The 23,246-nt window shown below is 38.4% G+C and overlaps 1 long non-coding RNA gene across 6 annotated transcripts; it reads left to right on the top strand.

The window, feature by feature from the left end:
- The first annotated feature begins 15,799 nt into the window (after nucleotides 1-15,799).
- Nucleotides 15,800-20,060, top strand: LOC111914790 (uncharacterized). Of its 6 annotated transcripts, XR_006187272.2 has the most exons (10): nucleotides 15,800-16,514; nucleotides 16,645-16,784; nucleotides 16,996-17,094; nucleotides 17,501-17,655; nucleotides 18,269-18,326; nucleotides 18,526-18,577; nucleotides 18,677-18,789; nucleotides 18,889-18,956; nucleotides 19,087-19,166; nucleotides 19,252-20,060. It is a non-coding gene; the product is annotated as an uncharacterized LOC111914790 (long non-coding RNA). The 6 variants fall into 6 exon arrangements; XR_006187276.2 differs by having other exon boundaries at nucleotides 15,800-16,784; nucleotides 17,501-17,537; XR_006187271.2 differs by having other exon boundaries at nucleotides 15,800-16,784.
- The last annotated feature ends 3,186 nt before the right edge of the window (nucleotides 20,061-23,246 follow it).

Below are 23,246 nucleotides of genomic sequence, written 5' to 3'. Positions count from 1 at the left end.
CAAAACCGATTCTTGTCCTTTTCCCTCTAAATGCACTAGACATTTGGAAAATTTTCGAATGGTCAAATATTATAGCATTTGCAATCGATTCTATATCCGAAGCGTATGGGACACGATGCATAACGTCTTACATAAAGATTTGATACTTTATCAATCTTCTGCCAAAAATTTTATGTGCTACGTTCTCTCAATTCGAAATATGAAGAGGAATGCCGTAATTATAATCGAAATTTAAGAACACACTATGTATCCTAGACTAAGTTTATTAACATTCCACAACCTAAGCCTTTAGATTCGAAATGAAGCATAATATTCTCTCCCTTAAAAATAGCAAAACAACTATTAAACCCTTACAACTTTGCAAAGTATGACTCTTGTTTTCTATAATTAATATTGCTAACTTGCAATACTTTCCTTAATAATCATGCAATCATAACATTTATGCTCCCACTATCACGATGATAATTACAGACAGAACACTTATGCTCCCACTAGTTTTGACATGTATTCAGAAACAACTTAACTTTCAGAAAAACAATGCCTATTGAATTTCTTTAAGTTCATATTTCTAATACCCAATGCTTTGATGATCTTTTATCAAGGCTTCTTTAACTTATACACCTTTGCCTTAGATAGTTTTTATGTGTGTCTTAAACAATTTAGACTAATTTCCAAATCTCATTATTCGAATCATGGAAAGGGATACCGTAACCATAATCAAATTCGAGAATAGAATTTTCACAATCACTATCTTCTTAAAATCTTCCTTAGTGAAAGCATTTCCTCACAGTCATTTTCATGAAGGAGGGAATCTTATGACACTTAGATGTTTAATGGTGTATGTGTTCATATCCACGTGAATTTGTTAAAACCAAAGTTTATGACAAATTCAAACTCATATGGACCGAACCTTCTCAATCTTGATTTCTCGCCTTATGGTAACACGGCTGTGTACCATGTTTTCCAAGTAGTTAAGCAGTTCACCCTTTCCTATCAATGTACTTTTCATTGATCAATGTGCTTTCCTTTTATGCATTCAAATGAGAACTCATAGGGCTCACATGCATAATTAACTCAATTGGAACGGCACAGAAACAAGGTAATGTCAACACGATAGGTTGTAAACCTCTACTCGTGTGCTAGTGATGATCAATAAGGTTTATTCTTGATTTGTTCTTGAAACCTTTCAAGACCATTAAGACTCCCACTGACTCCTTGACATATAAGATTCTCTTGTCAATAAACATTTCTTGACAAACAAATATTCAAGAGTTAGTGTAGCCTTTATCAAGACAAAACATTTCATAAAATTGGTCCTAGTTGGTCTTTGTCTTTTCCAAGACATCACAACTTTCCAATTTCAAATGTGCGAGAATAGGAAAACCTTTTTCCAAATTCTACATTTGATGAATGTTATAAACCTTCTTAAGACTTGTCACTCAATATTACAATCTTAACTCTAAGACTTGTTTTGGAATGAAGTATAATTGACTTCTTGATTTAACCATTTCTTCAATTCTTGATTCCTCTTCTTATACATACAATTGTACTAAGACTTATTTAGAGGATCAATTGAAATACGGTTCTTAATCATTAAGACATATCATAAAGTATAAAAGGTACCCTCCCTTCTTCTTAGAATAGAGAAACTTTTATCTTTCTGCCTACTTAATTCTTTTATTCGTTCTGCTATTGATTTAAACCTTTTTAATCAATTCAGAATTACACTTAATCTTATAAGTATAATCATATTTACTAATCCTTTAGTAAATCATGACGAATATCTTTGTTACCCTTGTGGTGTACTTGATCAACACACAACTTGTGTACTCGATCTCCTAGTCCTTCACTTGACACTTTGTTAACGAATTAGTCTAATTTCCAAATATGAAATTTCTCATTCATCATGCAACCAAGTTGCATGATTCCAAGTTTCTGTCCATTGAAACTTGGGCGATGAGAAACTCTCCCTATTTGGTAAATTCTTGACATTTCCACAATTATCATAATTAAGAATCACATCCACTCGTTGTAGAAATATACGAACATCAATTTTTCATAATGATTTCATTTCAAGGAAATTAAATAAATAAATAAATGAGTCAAACCAAAATTTATTTTATTCATAAAAGCAGCGGAAAACATTTGTCCTTACAATGCAAAATCAACTGAAAAACTATGTAGCCAAAAAGAAAAATTCCTAACAACTCTATCATAACTTCCTAAGCTCAAAATCTAATCTTCAAATCCATGCGATCGAGATCCATTTCTTTGTGATTAGATTCATCTTGCTCTTTCATCAAGCTTCCTCTCTTTTCACTGATCCTGCAAAACATTCAAATGTAATCTTATCACATCATGTATAAAGAATCAACGAATAGGAACTTAATGGAGTTAGATAGTGGATTTTACCTGAAGCACAACCATACTCTTTGACTCTCCCATCTTCTGGACTCTTCAGGCTCTTAGGGCAGCCTTGTATCCAACGCCCTTTCTCTTGGCAGCAAACACAGGTCGGTTCTCCTAGAACGTCCTCGGAAGCATGGTTGGTTGACTTTCCCAACAAATACGCTCCATTGCTTTGCCAAATCATTTCTGATTCAGCAGCAATGAGCATGTAAGTTAGGTCAATGAGGTTTTCGTCATGATCCATCATATAATACTTTCTTTTGAACTCATTGTATGATTCAGGGAGTGACTGTAGAACCCAGTTCACAGCCAACTTATCAGGGAATGACGCACCCAACATTATCAACCTATCGATGTGTGATTTCATTCCTAGAACGTGGGCACACACGGGTTTACCATCTTCATGTTTCATTTCCAATAGGGCTTTAGTGACATTGAACCTTTCAATTCTTCGATCTTGTGGGTTAGGGAGGAGGTGGAGGAAGTGAAGCATGATATCTTGTTTCTCGATCGAATCGTGGAGTATCATCTTCATGTGGAATGCTTGTTCCACGGGATTTGGGAAGACCATAGTTGTCGTACTTTGACATCTAAAAAATGGGAGAAAATAAATTCAAGTTAGTTGATTGATTGATTGAGTCCTTAATAAATCACCCAAATGAGATATTAAGGCTAGGACCCAACACAATACGCTACAACCTAGAAAAGGGATGCCGTAATCTAGTTGCAGAATATTTGAAGGTAAGTGAATGACGATTCACTAATTTCCACCATTAAAAACGGAAAAGAAATTTAAGTTTTAAATCTATGAAAACTCCTAAATCCTTTGAGATTCATTGAACATTTTAATGGCATGTTTAAATCTCGATATGCCCCTCTAGTTTGTGACTGGGATGCCGAGGATCACAAAGTGGATGTAAATAACCATGCAAACTTACATGGTGCCCCCACATGTTACAGTCACCTATTTGATGTGCCGGTAAACCACACACGCTACACCGAACTATAACAAACATTGAGTCACCCTTTGCTACCTTTGCTTAGAACCATTTAGTGTGCCGGTAAACCACACACGCTCCACTAACGTCTTCGCAAGGGCACAAAGTGTAATTTCATGGAATTGCATCAATTCACTTTTGCCTAAAGTAACTAAGATTGGGAATTTGTAAAACATTTAGTTACTTTTTGTACTTCATTATACTTATAATGGAAGGTTTTGTCCTATCCTACCCGTTCGGCTAACGACCCTCCACTAGTCAAGAGTGCGGTGGGTAAGAGTGGATACCCATTCAATCGCCATTTTATAGGCAATTTCCTTAAACACCCCTTATACACCAGCTTCGTGAATGAGGCCTACTAACGGTAAGACTGACTTTTACTCATATATATATATATATATATATATATATATATATATATATAATGTTAGACTTTTAATGTTATATATAGTATATGGTGTATTTTACACTTTTAAAATACTAGGTGGTCAAATTTAACAATTATACTTTTAATTCAATTAATTTGTAAACCAAAACTTTTATGGATTTATTAAACCTCCTTTAATTATACACCTTAATTAATTAATAAAACCATAAAGGTGTGATTTGAACTTTTTAAAACAACACTAGGGTTTTAGAATTTAACATTCCTAAATTAAACTTTTAATCAACTTTTAAATTCCAAAACTTGAGGGCAAGTTTTAAAACACTTCAAAACATTAGGGTTTAGAATTTAAATGTACATCAAAATTAAACTTTTAATCAAAATTTAAATTCCAAAACTTGAGGGAAAGTTTTGAAACTTTTTCAAAACATTAGGGTTTCAACTATTTAAATTTCAAAACAAAACTTTTGAGTTCAAATTTAAACTATAAAACCTAAAGGGGAAAAATTGAAACTTTTCATAACACAAGGATCAAATAACAAATAATATAAATTAAACAATTAATTTTATCATTATCTATATTTGACATAATTTCAATTTCTTGCAAAATAAGTTACCCAATTAATACTAATAATCAACTATAATCATATAAGGAAGTTATTATCTAATCAATTGGTAATTATCTTTTGTTTAATCAAGGATACACTCATAAATATGTATAAAATCGGATTTTAATGATCTAAAACAGATAAGGCAAGTATCCATGAGTAAAACAGCAAGAAATCCTAAAAATAGCTCCATCTGACGCTCGAACTCGCCGAGTTGAGGCCTACTCGCCGAGTACACTGTGGTACTCGCCGAGTTCATCAGGCAGATGGGCCAAAAAATGATTTTGCAACTTGAACAAACATACAAGGCATCAATACAATAGGAACCAATCAAGGCTCTGATACCACTAATGGGTTTTGGCCATAAGAACATCCTATGTGCTCATACAAACCCTAATGCTTGGATCTAGGTTTCTCTATTGTACATGCAATTCATCCAAGACTATAAACCCTAGATCTAGTATATGATAATCAATATAACATATGAATTAGGGTTTAGATCATACCTTGATTGTTATGTAGCAATAACAATCTCAAATCCTCCTTGTAATGACTTTAGAAAGCTTAGAGTCACAAATGTCACTCCTCTAATGGTTCACAAACACCAAGAGCAAGAGGATGAAGAGGAGAAGAGAGGGAGGCTGCCCAAAACGTGTGGAAACCCTAAGGAATATGTTCACCATGTTTTTGGGGCATAAGGGTTCTTTAAATAGTGAGGCTATTAGGGTTATCTAACAAGGAAACCCTAATTTGGATGCTTAAGCCCTAAGCAACCCATGGACTCCTTCCTTAAAGGCCCTAGGACGATTTCTAATGGGTTTCCCCATAGAATTCGCCCACCCGTTTAATATGGAGTCCATTAGCTCAATATTCTACTATATTATTCTCGTAATATATTAATAAATCATATTTAATCCTTTCTCTCCATAATTCATCCTATCAAGTTGCTTTGGTGAAGGCAACCCAAAAGGACCATGCACCATCGGGTCAAGTACATACCAAAATAGTTATGGACTTAGACACTAATCCAACAGTACCCTTGCAGTCCAGAAATGGGGGAGGCGACCCACTACGCGGCGTGTACTGGGATTACGCCCAACGTACATCCCAATTTCTTACTTCCTTATTTTAATGTCTTAAATGGTTAAGACATAACCCCACATTTCAGATCTAGCCATTCTAATACCTCTTAATCCATGAAGTCGAAACCTTTAAGCCTTTGCATGGCTATAAAGGTTCCCCACACCTTCTACCACCTTTCCTTTCTCCTCCAAAAGTCTAGATCTCATGCATGGCTCAACATTCACGTCCAAGATTGCATTTTTATGAACATACAACTCATATAGTCCAAGAATATGATAGATCTAGGCCAATGGAAACTATTTGCTCATAAAGTCTCCATCTTGGGACCAAAAACCCTAGAAATTGGTCCAAGAAGCACACCACACAAACTACAAGGCAAGATTTGAGCTTTTTACCTCAAGAAGAAGCTCCAACCTTTGTAGTCCTCAGATCTACACTTGTCCACCAACTTCTAGCTTCCACAATGGTCTCCTCTTCTCTTTCACCACCTTGAAATGGCACTATGAAGCTTAGAACACTCACACCCCAACTAAAAATGAAGGAAATACTCTCTTAGGGTTTCTTTCTGAAAGATGGTGGCTGAGGGACAAGACCATCTCATTCCTTTTATAGCCCTCAAGTCATATTAGGGTTTTGAATCTGGGTCGGTTACACCCGACGTAACCTTAGGTACGCCCAACATACCCGGATGAAACCACGTACAAAATAAGCGCGCGAGTACGCGCAGCGTACTCCTTGAACGCCCAGCGTACTCACAACCTTAGTACTTAACACAAGGGACCTAATATGACAACTTGGAAAAGATGAAGGGTTAAATGGTTGAACCTGAATTCTTGGATGTTACAATTCTCCCCCACTAGAACCAGACTTCGCCCTCGAAGTCTTACACCGAAAACAACTCCGGATGCTGCTCTCGCATCTCTGATTCTGACTCCCACGTCATCTCGGACCCCTTCCGATGCTGCCACTGAACCTGCACCAATGACACCTCCTTGTTCCTCAGAACCTTGATCTTCTGATCCCGAATCGTGATTGGTCTCTCGGCATAATTCAGGCCCGCATCCACCTGAATATCCTCCAGTAGCACTACCACCGAATCGTCGGCTATACACTTCCTCAACTGTGACACGTGGAAGGTATCATGAATCTGGCTCAACTCCGCAGGTAGATCCAGACGATATGCTACTCTGCCTACTCTCGCAATTACTCTAAGCGGCCAAATATACCGGGCCCCCAGCTTGCCCCTCTTCCTGAAACGGATCACTCCTTTCCAAGGAGATACCTTCAGGAGCACAAAATCACTGACCTGGAACTCAAGCTCAGATCGTTGCCTATCCGCATAACTCTTCTGGCGACTCTGAGCGGTCAACAACCTCTGTCGGTCCTGTTGTATCTGCTCTGTCGTCTGAAGCACAATCTCTGTACTACCCATCACGCGTTTCCCTACTTCTCCCCAGCAAATGGGGGTCCGACACCTCCGCCTATATAACAGCTCAAAGGGTGGCATACCAATGCTCGAGTGATGGCTGTTGTTATAGGAAAACTTAGCCAAGGGAAAATACATGTCCCAACTCCCTTCGAAATCCAATACATATGCCCGAAGCATATCCTCGAGTGTCTGAATCGTCCGCTCACTCTGCCCGTCCGTTTGTGGGTGGTATGCGGTACTGAAATGCAGCCTCGTACCCAACTCCTCGTGAAACTTCTTCCAAAATCTGGAAGTAAATCGCACATCTCAATCTGAAACAATCGAGATCGGAACTCCATGTAGCGATACCACCTCCCTCACATACAACTCTGTCAGCCTCTCCGCAGAAGAGCTCTCACTGATAGCAAGAAAGTGAGCGCTCTTCGTCAATCTGTCCACAATCACCCAAATTGCATCGACACCTCTAGCAGTCCTTGGCAATTTGGTGATAAAATCCATGGTAATCTGCTCCCACTTCCACTCGGGAATCTCTAATGGCTGTAACTTACCATGCGGGCGTTGGTGCTCGGCCTTAACCTTGCGACATGTCAAGCACCTCTCTACGAACCATGCAACATCCCTTTTCATACCTGGCCACCAATACTCCTTCGGGTCCAAATACATCTTAGTGGCCTCGGGATGGATCGAGAACCTCGACCTATGGGTCTCCTCCATCAAGATGGTACGCGCTCCTCCCAGAAATGGTACCCAAATCCGGCCCTGAAAAGTTATAAGTCCTTGAAAATCAGTAACGAACTCCGATACCTGCCCGATCACCCGCTCCCTTTTGCGGTTCTCCGGTCTCACGGCCTCCACCTGAGCCCCTCGAATGGTGTCCAACACCGGAGTCATCACTGTCAACCTCATACAAACGTCTTGAATTGGGGCGCTCACCGCCCTACGGCTCAAAGCATCGACTATAACATTAGCCTTGCCCGGGTGGTACAAGATCTCACAATCATAATCCTTTACCACATCCAACCATCTCCTCTTGCGCATATTCAGGTTGGGCTGATCTATCAAGTACTTCAGACTCTTGCGGTCTGTCTATATGGTACACCGAACCCCATACAGATAGTGACGCCAGATCTTGAGAGCAAACACCACAGCCCCCAGCTCCAGGTTGTGGGTGGGATATCTCGACTCATGAGGCTTCAGCTGCCTCGATGCATATGCTATCATGTGCCTCCTCTGCATAAGCACTGCTCCCAATTCGGATATCGATGTATCACAATATACCATGAAATCCTCAATCCCTTCCGAAAGGGCTAACACCGGGGCTTCGCATAATCTCTGGCGAAGTGTCTCGAACGAGGTCTGCTGCTCCGGACACCATGAAAATGCAACACCCTTCCGGGTCAACTTGGTAAGTGGCACGACGATCTTGGAGAAATCCTTAATAAATCTCCGATAATAACCGGCCAATCCCAGAAAGCTCCTGATCTCAGTGGGCGATCTCGGCACCTCCTACCTAATGACTGCCTCAATCTTGGCCGGGTCGACCAATATCCCATTCTGGTTGACGAGATATCCCAAGAACTGAACCTCTCATAACCAAAAATCACACTTGGAGAATTTGGCATAAAGCCTCTCCGACCTCAATACCTCGAGAATCTCTCTCAGATGCTCCTCGTGCTGCTCTCTAGATTTCGAATACACCAAAATATCATCAATGAATACGATCATCGACCGATCCAGCATTGGCCTGCACACCCTGTTCATAAGATCCATGAAAGCAGCTGGTGCATTGGTGAGCCCAAAAGGCATCACCATGAACTCATAATGCCCATAACGAGTTCTGAACGCTGCCTTCTAGATATCTTCATCCCGAACCCTCATCTGATGATAACCCGATCTCAAATCTATCTTGGAGAACCAAGACGCTCCCTGCAACTGATCGAACAGATCGTCGATCCTCGGTAACGGATAAAGGTTCTTGACCGTCAACTTGTTCAACTCCCGGTAATCAATCTGGTGTGAACCATCCTTCTTCTTGACAAAAAGGATCGGCGTTCCGCAAGGTGAGCTACTCGGTCTAATAAACCCCTTTCCCAACAGCTCCTGAAGCTGTGAGGATAACTCCTGCATCTCTGGTGGCGCGAGGCGATAAGGCGCCTTGGCAATAGGTGCTGCTCCCGGAACCAAATCGATACGGAACTCCACTTGCCTCTCGGGAGGCACACCCGATAGTTCCTCGGGAAAAACATCCGGAAATTCGCACACTATCGGAACCTCATCAATTGAACTTGGCCTCCTAGCGGCCACTCGTGTGTCCATCACATAGGCTACGAATCCACTGCAGCCTTGCTGCAAACTCTATCTCACCCCGACAGCCGAACAAAACGCTGACCCACATCAGGTCCCCTCACCATACACCATAAGCACTCCCCCACTAGGGTCTCGTATCGTCACCAACTGATGCTCGCAGTCTATAACAGATCCAAATCGGCTCAACAAATCCATGCCCACTATAACACACACGTCCCCCATCGCAATCGGGACCAGATCTATTGGGAACTCCACACCGAAAATCTCAAGGATACATCCTCGAATCACATCCGTAGCATACACTGCTCGATCATCAACTATGGAAACTCGCAGAGGTCGACTCAAAGCCTCTCGACAGATACTAATGTGTTGACTAAATGCCAAAGAAACAAATGAACGACTCGCACCCTAGTCAAATAACACACCAAAGCAGGTACATAACTCACAAGAAAAGTACCTACGCATATCATCATATAAGCACAATATCTGAAATAAAAGATAAAATACATAATACATACCATCCACAACATCAGGCGCAGCGCGGACCTCCTTCGCAATCAACTGGAAAGCTCTCCCACGAGCCTTCAGAGCCTCGGCCTTCACCGGTCGAACCTCGGTAACCCTAGCAGCAGGTGCAGATCCCTGATGCAACTGTGGACACTCGGACTTCCGATGGCCAGTCTGGTTGCAATGAAAGCAAACCATAAATCCCTTGGGGCTATCCTTGGCGATATTCCCCTCCTTGCCACATTTGTAACAAGCACCTGATCGACAGACCCCTTCATGAACCTTGCCACACTTCCCACAAGTGCGGACCTTCTGGCCTCCAATCCTCGAATCAGCGGACTTGGTCCGCTTGGCTGCTGGCTAAGACTGAGCCGGCCGCCGATCCATCCTCGGAGACTCGACCTCCTCCCTGTCCTGAGTCTCCAACTCAATCTCCCTCTTCCGGGCATTTTCCTGGAGCTCAGCAAATTTCTGGTATGTCGAGTTCGACACGAACTCCCGAATGTCCCTCCTCAGAATGCCCAAATACCGGCTCATCCGTGCCTGCTCAGTAGACACCTACTCAGGGTAGAACATCGCTCTCTCATTAAACTTCCGGGTGACCACAGTAACCGAATCATTACCCTGCTTGAGGGTCAAGAACTCATGAACCAACCGTTCCCTTTTCACCGGGGGAACATACTCGTCTCTGAACATGGTGGTGAACCTCTCCCAGGTCACCGCTGAAATCTCTGCAAGAGTGAAGTTCGCTGTCACGAACTTCCACCAATCCTTCGCTTCCAAGCGAAGCTGGTTCAAAGCGAACCGTACCCTCAGATGCTCCGGACATGAACACGTATAGAAGCATCCCTCAATATCAGCAATCCATCTCATCGTAGTGATCGGGTCCCGCGTCCCATCAAACTCGGGTGGCTTCGTGTTGCTGAACTCTCGGAACAGCAACGAGTCACCTCCCTGAGGCCTGGCAGCAGCCACAACTGTCGTTGCTGCAGTGGCTGCAGCCTTAGTCACCGAGGCGTACCGCTCATCGAAAGTCTCAATCAGTGTGGTCTTGATAGACCCAAACATCTCCGGAATCTCAGCCCTGATCGCCGCAGCTACCTTATCGTGGATCATCTGACGAAGCTCCTCGTCCCTCACACCGCTCGCCACAGGTCTATGGTGTGTCCCAACCATGATGTCTCTGAAATATAACACAACAATTTCAAAGACTCATTCGAGCATGCTTGCATTCGATAACTCAACCCTACTTGATCCTTAGTATCCAAAGGATGCTTACTTAGAGTGCACACTGCTCCGGTGTCTTCGGTAGTACGGGCCCTTATACTACCGCCTGCACCGCATCAGTATTCACCCTAAGTCCTCCTCCTTGGATCCCAGATCACAGGTACTTTGTATCTCGCTGGCATAGGCTACCCTTCGGTAGACCTCTTATCAGCCCCTCACTGCTACCTACTCGCTCTCAAGCATCACATAGCAGCACAAACCTTCCTAGGCTAAGGCATCACAAAATCAGGCCACTCTAGTCCTAATATGAATACCTAGCCAACTCTAGCATGCATAATATAACATGTCATATCTCATAACACAAAACATAAGGGCATTTTGGGGATTCACCGTTCGGGCGTTGGATGACCGTACACACTGCTCCGCTCTGGTTGTCTCAATACCTCTTGCTTTTTAGAAAAATTAATTTTTTTATCGTTTGAAAATTTTCTCAAGTCCTCGGTCTGAGTTCAGTTACGCCCGAAGGTGCATCCGAATCCCTCAAACCAAGGCTCTGATACCAACTTGTAACGACGAAATTTTCAAAACAATTTTTTTTTTTCATTTTTCAACAACCAAATTTATATTTAACATTCTGAAAACATGTGTTCCACAATAGTTATCAAAATAGTATATATCCCAAGATCACAAATAAAATCCCCTGACTGTGTGTACGGATCACGCCGACGCCTTCCCACGGTCCTCGCTAGTACCTGAGACACATAACACAACAACTGTAAGCATAAATGCTTAGTGAGTTCCCCAATATACCACTTACACACATACGCCTTTCCAGGCCATACTCCACACGACCTTCCGGTCCATGTGTCTCAGGGGACTTCCGTCCCAACCCGGTAAACCTTCCGGTCCTACCTGTGTCGACCTTCCGGTCCATAATTTCCCTGACCTTCCGGTCCACATCATAATGCCTTCCGGCCCATATCAAACATAGCATCCGTATCACATACATAGTGCATACAAAACAGGCAACTCAAAGCATACGATACATATATCTCATAGCATACCAGACCTTTCGGTCACACATAAGTACCCTTCCAGGTACAGTATAGTGAGAAGACTCACCTCATATGATGTCTAAAATCTCACGTGCTCGATATCCCTGAATCTCGAAACGATGACCTAGCCTCGCCTAATCACAACAAATAATCATTCCAATCATTAACGACTTTCAAGACTATGCTACACCCCTTTCCACTATTCCACAGAAGGGTAAAAGACCATTTTACCCTCCCCTAACTCAAAAGTCCACATGTTGACCAAAACCCTAAAAGTCAACAAAAGTCAACAACAAGCAGTATGCGGGGCGTACCAGCTCCTATACACGAGGCATACCCTTGCACTCCAGAAACGGGGGACGCGACCCACTACGCGGCGCGTACTGGGATTACGCCCAGCACACATCCCAGTTTCTTACTTCCCCATTTTAATGTCTTAAACGATTAAGACATAAGCCCACATTTCAGATCTAGCCATTCTAATACCTCTTAACCCATAAAGTCGAAACCTTTAAGCCTTTGCATGAATATAAAGGTTCCCCACACCTTTTAGCACCTTTCCTTTCTCCTCCAAAAGTCTAGATCTCATGCATGGCTCAACATTCACGTCCAAGATTGCATTTTTATGAACATACAACTCATATAGTCCTGGAATATGATAAATCTAGGCCAATGGAGACTATTTGCTCATAAAGTCTCCATCTTGGGACCAAAAACCCTAGAAATTGGTCCAAGAAGCACACCACACAAACTACAAGGCAAGATTTGAGCTTTTTACCTCAAGAAGAAGCTCTAACCTTTGTAGTCCTCAGATCTACACTTGTCCACCAACTTCTAGCTTCCACAATGGTCTCCTCTTCTCTTTCACCACCTTGAAATGGCACTATGAAGCTTAGAACACTCACACCCCAACTAAAAATGAAGGAAATACTCTCTTAGGGTTTCTTTCTGAAAGATGGTGGCTGAGGGACAAGACCATCTCATTCCTTTTATAGCCCTCAAGTCATATTAGGGTTTTGTTAAAGATTGATCGCTTGTAGTTGGAAGCATAGTAATGGATGGACCATATTGACATTATTATGAATAGACAAGATTCTATTTATAATGAGTTGTCATATGTCATATACGGAAATGTCTCCATAATGGGAGATGAATATTAAGAATCTATTTGTGTAAGGAGGATCTTCAAAGGAATGTACTTTGAATTTGAGACTTCGCTTCGTTGGAATTGTTTTGTTATCAATCTCCAAAGGAATACTTTGTAATATCGTTGGCAAAGTCTCGGTGACTTTTGTACCTCGATATCACAAAAGGAATCATTACATGATAGTTTAGAATCTTACACTTATGATAAAGATTTGGAATTGTGAAATGATTTTCATTGAAAATGTGTCTATTTCACAAAGAAAGGACCATAGGCAAACATAGTGTGCATGCTTGGAGCATGGGATAACAATTTTTTTTAATTCAAATATTAAGTTGATTAACCGAAACATTATACAATGAATAATGTGTAATCAATATGGAGAATAAATAATAAGTGTTTTATGTATACTCAAAATTTTTGAGACAATATTAGATTAGATTATTCTTGTGTTTCACTTCGCATGTTTTGACTTCCTGAATAATAAGATTATTCAAACATCCACAACCAATCATACTTTGGAAGTAGGTAATGAGGTAAGAGTGTCATGAATCTGTCTGTAGATTGTCTAAAGTGTTTAGACATAGCAAAGTTTGCTGCAATGTTCATGAGTACTCCTATAATAAGATTTGAGTATTAGATTAAACCCACGCTCATCTGAATCACTTCATTGATTTCATCACGAGTGATTGTGAGAGGATAATATCTTATATTATTGAAACGGAGACATATAGTTGTAGTTTACAAGTCGGTTGCACATTGATGATATGTAAACGCACCAGTAACTTGGTGTTATGAAACATATTGTTGTGTGTAATTTGATGAGTAAATAGAGCAAGCATATGAGTTGAAGTTTATCCATTCTTTTTACCCAAAGTGGGATAAAAGTGATATATGTGGGCCCTTCGATGATTTAGTGATGACAACTCTAAGCGCTTGGCCAAACCTGAGCTGATTTGATTTGTTCAATTAGTCAGTTGTCATAAATTGGAAATCGGGAAACAATACATGAATAGAGAGAATGATTATAATGCACGTCCCAGTTCATACGATATCTTGTAGAATGGAGGAATATATGATCCCTTATCTAATGGACGCGTTATTGACTAGGTCAGAGTTCGACAACGACTTTTTGAGAGCTACGATTGCTAGACGGTTTTTGAAGTCATACCTGCAATTATAGTTATTAGACTTATCCAAGTGGGAGACTATTGGATTATGTGTCTAAGCCCATAACTATAATTAGTATGTACTTGATCCGAGAGTAACATGGTCCATTTCGGGTTGCATTCACCAGAACAATTTGATAGGATGGTATTTGAGAAAAGAATTATGTGTGATTTATTTATATATTATAAGTATAATATATTAATTGAGGAATCATTTTAATTTGTAGTGATCAAGAATTAATTTAGTGATCAAAAGAGACTGATTAAATTAACGGGGACTAATTAAGTAAATCAGTGATATATATAGTTTGGGCTAATAATCCATGATTCATTAGAGCTGGGCTAAATCTATATGAGAGTCCATATAGAGTTAGTCCATAAGGCTAATGAGTTATTGGATTAAAGGCCCATGGGAATTAGGGTTTACAAGTTGAAACCCTAAAATTCCAAACTATATATTGAACCCCTAAGCTTGCAAAATCGGCCCCAAGACTCCTAAGGTGTAAGCCTAGCCAATTTGAGCTTCATAACTTTTCATCTTTTGTTCATGGTGTCTTGTGAACCATTTGAGGCATCACACTTGAGGTGTTAAGCTCTTGAAAGGCCAAGAACTACAAGATGCAACTGGTTTTTGTGATTCATGTATCAAAGTTGCATGCTAGTTAGGCTTCATGCTTTGGAAAATGAATATTGCATGTATAACTAGAGAAAACTTAGATCCAAAGCATTAGGGTTGTATATGAACCATAGGAGTGTTATAGTACATAAAACCCAACAGTGGTATCAGAGACATGGGTGTTTTCTGTTATATAGATGCAATTTTATTGTTTTCAAAGTTAAAAAAATTATGATTTTTGCTGTCTGACTGCTGGACTCGACGAGTCCCATGAGTGGACTCGACGAGTTCACTTATATGATCATGAACTCGACACGTTCATAGCCTGACTTGACGAGTTGGATCATTAGTTGGTAGATTTTTCAAGTTTTTGGTTTGTTTTAGATTAGGATCATTACCACAAACTTTTTGGATCATAAAATTCGATTTTACTGATATGGTAATGATTATCCCCCACCCAATAACATAATGATTGTCAAATTTTAAGATAATTACTTGATTTTATGGAAAACTAATTATTTGTGGAATTTGAATCATTTTGCTATATGTGTTGAATTAGGTCAAATTTGTAAAAGAAACATGTGATCACTACTAGAAAACAACCCTTTAATGACGCGCAAATAATGACACGCAGTGATTTACAATATGCAAAATCGTGCGCCCTAAAAATAATGTCATCTCTTCTAAAATTTGAAGGATAGAGGACACACATTTATGCATGCCTTGAAATTAGTGTCAGAAAAGAAAAAAAAAAAAGAAATACGGAGGGCACCTATCATAAAAGACGTGTCGTGTAAAGGTGTCGCTTTATATTTTTTTTTTAAAAAGGTGCGTTCTCCGTATTTTTTTGGGAAATGAAATCCCAAAAAAATGAAATCCTCCTTTTTCTCCTTCTAAAATTCTCTGCTATGAACCCGAAATCATTCATAACCATTTTCCATTCCCAAAAAAATTAAACATCCCACATGCTACGACTCCCAAATCACCCTAAATCATAAACCCCTAAATATTAAGAACCCTAATTTGTTCTTGAGAAACGGTGCATTAGATCAAAAACTGTGAATTCAACTTCGAATTAGTTCAGGTTCTCTCAACCAAGAACCTCCCCATTCTATAAATCAGAAAAAAGCATCAATGCCGCATATTGCAGCTGCGCCGGAGTCAGCCGTTCGTTATCCCATATGGTCATCGTCACAGCCTCAGGATTTATCAACTCCTTCCGCAAGATCTTTCTCGTAAATTCTATCAATCCTACCCTTTCTCTCAATCAAGAAACCCTAACCTTTCTCTCTATTCATGAGCTGGTAATCGCGGCAAAGAAGGTCAACAACAAAGACCAACTGGTTCGATTTCTCCCTAAAACTGGTACAACTTCTCCTAAACCCAACATCACTCCACTCTCTGAGTTTGTTTTCTCCCTAATTGATGCATCCACCTTCTCGTCTCTCCCCCTCCACCGAGTTTTCTCTCATCTCTCTCCTCCATAGATGAAGATTGTCGGAGATGTGAAGGGAGTAACCAAAGGAAACCCTAAAACTACTCTGATTGCACAAACTCTTCTTCTCCGGTGACTTTAGGTAAGTCTCTCCTCCATAGATGAAGGATGGGAATGCTTTTGTTCAACAGTACCATCATATACTGCAGTATTTTACAAAATTGTAACTGATAAACTTATTATGTCGCACCACAACATCTACGGTCTACCAGTGGAATCTTTAAATCGGATGGAGTTTTACATTCTTGCATTCGCCATATTTATTTAAAATTTTCAAGAATTTGGTGAAGTCGGCACCATCGTGTGCTCCAGTTATCATGATTCACCCCCATATCGCAAATCTATTGCAACGGTAAAAATAATCCTAAAATTGTCTTCTAATTCCTATTTGGGTGTGTATTTTGATTATGATTCCTCTTTATTCTGTATAAATTGGAACGGTCAAATTCTAAAATTCCAATATATCAATTGTAGTCTTTGCTTCTCATTCCTTTTAATTATTTGATTTTGATGCCCTTTGCCTATTTCCATTTGGTTTTTTGATTACTTATCTGTATTTACAGAGTTCGAAAGAGGAGTTGAAGAATCCAATTGTTGTTCTGAGTTTGTGGGCTGATTTTTTGATTAGTTGCGTGGAATAAGGAGATGCAGACCACTAAGAGGTAATTTCTGATTTCTTTGTTTTCTGATTACTTATGTGGATATATGAATACGAGGACCACATACTCTTTGTATCTTACTCCTTTACCTAGATGTAATCTAATTTGTTATAGTGCCAATCAAATGTGTTCACATTTTGTTGTTTATTTGATGTATAAGTGATATATTTGATATATACGTTGTTCTTTTGATAATAAAAGTTGTACACTTGATTTGATAAACCACTAATATGTTATCTGAAGCTATTACTAGGGTTGTGTATGTAGCAAAACAAATACTTCATTGTCTCTTCGATGTTAGAGGTAAATTATAAGCATCTGAAGATGGGTGTAACATGCCTTGTGATGAACTCTTATCATCTTTATATATAAACAAAAAAAATTACCTTACTTCTTTTTCAAAATGTAGGACAAAATGTAGGACTTCTTCGTGCATAATCAGAATGGTAAGATTCCAAGTGATTTGTGAAGGTCAAAATAAGTATATGTGATCTTGAGTCATTTTTCCTTATGTGGGAATGCAAAGTACCTTGCCATCACACGACAGGATCTTATAGATTAGAGGTACTACTGTAATGAAGTTGTGGTTCTTTTATTTCTTCAATGGATAATTATTTTAATAGACACCACCCACCACTACAAGTCATGCTTGATACTTGTAAATTATAAAGTAGCAGTACAAGACTTATTAAAGGATACCACAAAACACATGTGGATCATGATATAGTGTGATCCACGTAATGGTCAAAATTATCATAATATGGTTTATTTAAAAGCTTGGTTTAGTGCATATTTTCTACCCAGAGACCCATAATTTCAATTTCTTTCTTACATATTTCTTGAAATATATGAAGGTACTTAATGTTTTCCAAATTATATCAAAAGTATGTGTAATTATTTAAAACATCTAATTTATGTCAATAATCACACATATGTTTGGTATAATTTAGGTGATAAAAAATCATAAATCCAATATTAATCGGTCAAAATGAAAAAAATAATAATTAATTTAACAATAGATAAAATGCAATTTTTTAATACTTTACACTTTTTTCCCTCATTTAACATCTATTTCAGTTTGGTCGGGATGTTACAGTTAGCTGTAAATTTTTAATTCCATAGCAACTGCTTTTTATCTATACATGAAGCAGTGATTACTTATACTATAACTTTTCAGATAAGAGGGCGTGAAAATTTCAACAGTTCTGTGAAGCTCAGTTACAAAGATTTTTTATGTAAGTTTATCCAAGTGATAATGAACACCTTTTTTTTTTTTTTTTTTTTTTTGTAGAAAGTGAACTTTTTTTTTTTGCAGGTTAGAGGTAAAAAAGAAACCCAAGTAAATATACTTGACACAAAAAAATAATAAAAAAATAATGAATTTTCATTATTTTCCTGAATGAGATTATTCTTTTTTATTTTATTTTTTTACAGAGAAGAAAGAAGCATCTACATCAGGGAAAAGAACACCACCATTGAACAAAAGGTATTAAATCCAATCACATTTATTATGTATGTTCGTGTTTCTTGATTCTTTGATTATATGGTGGTTGGAAGTTTGTTCTAAATTTACAAGTGTTTTCAGTGGTAGCACTTTCTCCAACAAGTTTGATCATGAAGATGGGGGTTTGGGGGAGAAGGGAGAAGATGTTTCATGGAACTCATGCACAAGGTCATTTATAATTAAAAGGCTTCCAGGTTAGTAATCATTGGTTTAAGTCATAGGGCCATTTCTGGAATTGTGCAATTAAGAGATGGTTATGTTGTGTATTTAATTTAACGTATTTAACTTATTAGGATGAGTACATGGACGCCTTGCTTTTATCAAAGGAGACTGAAGAAGCTGCTAGGAATTTAGGATTGAGGTAGAAACTGCATCAGCTGATGTTTTCAATTATTCATTTATAGGTTTTAACTTTTTCAATATTTATTACTCACAAACTGTCATGGGAAATGAAATGTGAAATGACGATCGTTCCCTTTTTGTAAATTAAGGAATGTCATTCGTTTGAAATCAACTAAAGGCTTCCAACCCCCACAAAGCGGGGGAACCTTCATTAGTTCTACTTATTTTTGTAAGCAAGTTGAGTTTTAATTTAAGTGATGCTTTTATGTTTTCAACTTATTGTTTTAAGTGATGCTTTTGATGTTTCCTTTCAGGGCTTTCTACTATTCAGAAGACCAATCCTGATTATTTCAGAACTATTCATATGTACCTGAAATTTAAATATAAATTTAAATTCATTAATAATTATTTATTTCATGTTTATGTTCATATGCTCATATAGGATGATACAATACCTCCATATCTGGAAATGCCATAGTAAATCTGTTCGATAAACTTTCCACTCTTAATAAGTGGGCCCTTTTTATTTTCTTTTTTTTCATTAACTGTTTTTTGAGATAAACTTTAAGCAGTTTCTCTCAGCTAAATTTAAATGGCATAAAGCTAAACAAGAATGCAACTGATACTTTTTAGTGATTATGATAATATATGATTATACAACTTGTTCAATATTAGATTTGCTAGCATTATACATAACATTAAACATACTTTGCTTCAAATGTTGGATAATGGAAGGTTGAGCGATGGTGATCACCCAGAGAGAGGTATTAAATATTTATATTATTGCTAACTTATTATTTTATCTCCATGCTTTCAAAGCCCATGCACCTGTTCTTTCTAGGTTCACTTTCAATTTTTTAAATCATTCAATCAATTTCCATTCAATCAATTTCCATAACACTGAATCATAAATCACTTCTAATGTTATTCTTTTACAATGTTGGTCTTTTGCAGGTGGTTGGAATTGGACCTAAAGTTGGTTGCTGATATAGGAATAGTGGGTGCTCCAAATGCATGAAAAAGCATGTTTTTAAGTGTTATTAGTGTTGACATGTAGTGTTGTTTGACATGTAATGTTAGGTAAATTGTTTGACATTTTAATGAAATTGAATGTTTTGGTATATATTTGTTTTTTATTATGTGTATTCACATTGTAAATGCGTACATAAATGCACGTTGTAAATGTGTATCGTCACTGGCAGCTGAAGTTTATGACACGCAAATGTGTGTCATCTTCATTTACAGGAGCATTAATGATACACAATGCGTGTCCTAAAAGTGCATCGTAAGGTTACGACACGCAAATGCGTGTCGTCTTCCTTTATGACAGGGCCCTCCTTGATACGCATTACGTGTCGTAAATGAGCGTCGTAAATGCGTGTCGTAAATGCGCGTCGTCTATAGACGACGCGCAAAAGCGTGCCGTCTCTCGTTATGGCAGGGCCTTCCTTGACCCGCATTTGCGCGTCGTCTGAGCGTTTTACGACACGCATTGCGCTTCGTAAAAGGTTGCTTTTCTAGTAGTGGGTGGTAGAATAGTTGTTATAGTGGTAGAATCAATCGAAAGTAAATAATTGACCACCAATGGATTTGTTGGATCAACCAACTTAAGCATAAAATCTGGGATCCGAGAAACATTGCTGAAAAAATTAGCATCATCCACAAAAGTTCTTGGAGTAGACATCGTTGTAAATTCAGCAGATTCAATTCCAACAGGGATGAGAATATTCTCTTGACTAAAAATCTCTTTCAAAATAAGTCCCCAAAACCTAGCACTAGACACTCCTGGTGCTAGTTTTGTGTGAGAGATTGAGATTCTAAACTCTTCCGATAGAAGTGATGCATAATCAACATTAAGACCGTAGTATAATCCCGCCATAACAGCATATACTTCAAGCTTGGCCTTATCAAGCCTAAAACATCTTCCTGTCAAACAGCTCAGAACTATCGCAAACAAGAAACTCCAAACACATGGGAGACAAGACTTCTTAAAGTAACTAATGGAATTAAGTATTGATTGGTGTCCCATTTCGTCGAACATATGAATAACTTGGTCATTTGTGACCTCATAAAATGTACCTGAAGTTGGAAGTCGCAAAATTTGTGCAAACCGTTTCCGGGTAAGCTTCTTTGACTTTGAGTTTGTAATCTGGAATGTGATCACCTTGGTTGTTTTGTTGAACACTGCAGTTGAAACAACAAGAGACAACCAGTCCATAGGAATTGCAAACGAAGCAGTCAGAGCATATGATAAGACAGAGTTATTTAGAGTTTGAATAAGCATCTATAACTCCTACATATATGCATGTACATATGGAACAAGATGAAGATTAGTGTGTTGGATCTTCACCATAGGTTGCGAAACCTCTTTGTCATTGGTGGTTGTGTGATCAACATTACGTGGAGAAGCAGCCATTGTAGAAAACTAAAGAGAATTTGGAGATTTTTTAGAAGCGATGAACAATTAGGGTTCTTGAGGTTTAATCAAAGAGCATAAAGTTGTAAAGGAAATCAATGTTTTCCTTTTATAGCTTGCATGATTTTTGAATTCAAACCAGTGCCCAATAAGAAAATCCCATGTGTAATTTTTATTAATTAACTAGCACCATAAAAATCACTACGTTATAAAGTAATCATCACTTTTCTCCTTGATTCTCATGAAAATGTTGAACTGTCACTTCAACCAGATCGTTCAGTTCCCCCAAGCAGATAAGAACCATCACAAGTTTCGATACCAAGAGAGATTGGACTAGTTTCGTGACCAATAGAGAACCATCCTTCGCATGGAGGCTAGGCTCATTCGCTTATGGGATTGGTAAGCAAAATCATATGCCAGACTTTGCGAAATCTAAGTTTCAAGTTGATAATACCCAAAACCTCAAGGATTTCAGTGCTCTAGTGTGCCAAAGAATGAGAAAGAAGCAAATTAAAAAATGTGGATATTGTGATATCAAAGAGCCTTTTATACAAAAGCAGAATTGACCCTAAACAAAGATCTTTTCATTCAACATCAATAGAGATGAAGAATTTATTGCGTGGTATCCCATAAAATACAATCGAATACTCGTTGATGAGTATCGAAGGGCCTCTTTTTATTTTGGGTTCAATTTCACACAAGATCACAACTTAACGTAAGTGTGAGCCAACTGTGCAAAATTACTTGGATGTCTAGTGTAGTTAAGAACAAGTATGGTATTATAAGTAACGAAAGTTCAAATAATATATTTAGACGGAAATCTCATCCCAAAAAAATAAGAAACTGGATCTTTTGGGCAAAAATGTCTTGATATTAGAACATTTTATGACCACGCATTACGAATGAGAATGAGATTTTGAATATCAAAATGGTACAATGAAACAAATGTTTCGTAAAAATCTTGAACAAAATTGTTCACCTCAATTCATGTAGTTGAGTTTTGTTAGGTTTCACCTTTATCATGGAAGAATGACTTAGGATCATAAACACAAAGTTGTTGCATACCTATATCCTGGTTGGTTTCGACAGAGATGTCGAGGGTTTGTGTCATAGTGTATGATTGTGTAAGAAATTTTGAGTGAAAAAGATTTAGTGAAAGAACTCATTGTACCTCTGCTAAAAATTTGGACCAATCATAAATCTCTTAACTCATTATGAAAAGTGAAATGTATCTCTTTGACTAATGTGAATATAACCTGATTGGGAAGAAACTTTCGTGTTGACAGTTTCATTAAGGCTTTGAACACATAGAGTCTTTGAGGCTTGAGGACAACGTGATACAACATGCTTCTAGGGACACTAATTAACTAGTTCATAGTTTCGAATCATACCTGTTCCCTTAATGAATATTCTCATGTGGCATGTGAATGAGCATCATGTTGTTACAATTACAATGAGATTCCAACGAAAATATTTTTGTATTTATCAAAAAACAAAATCTTTTTGGATTTTTTATTTTCGAAAATGCAAAAACAAAAATAAGAAAATCCTTTTTGGAGTTTTGATTTTTGTAAAAGCAAAAACAAAAATAAAAGAACTTAAAACTTTACCTTGATACTTTCGATCCCAAATATGGAAATCTTCAAGAATAAGTTTTGCATCGAAAGTATTCCTTCTAATGCGAATTAGAATCTTGTACTGAACGATTCAGAAGGAAGTTGAATGCAAAGGCAGTTGAACGTTGAACATGAACAAGAACCTCTGAACAGAAAAAACAACAATTGAAAGTGAATAAAACACATGTAAGTTATAACACTAATCGAAAGCAATAAAAACAATCGAAAGTAAGGTAAAACACATGTTAAAGTCAAATTCAAGAAGAATGTGGAATAG

The sequence above is a fragment of the Lactuca sativa genome, chromosome 9, assembly GCF_002870075.4.
Source record: "Lactuca sativa cultivar Salinas chromosome 9, Lsat_Salinas_v11, whole genome shotgun sequence".
Lineage (NCBI taxonomy): Eukaryota > Viridiplantae > Streptophyta > Magnoliopsida > Asterales > Asteraceae > Lactuca > Lactuca sativa.
Note: the sequence above shows the minus strand (reverse complement) of the source record. Positions and strands in the feature narration are given on the sequence as shown.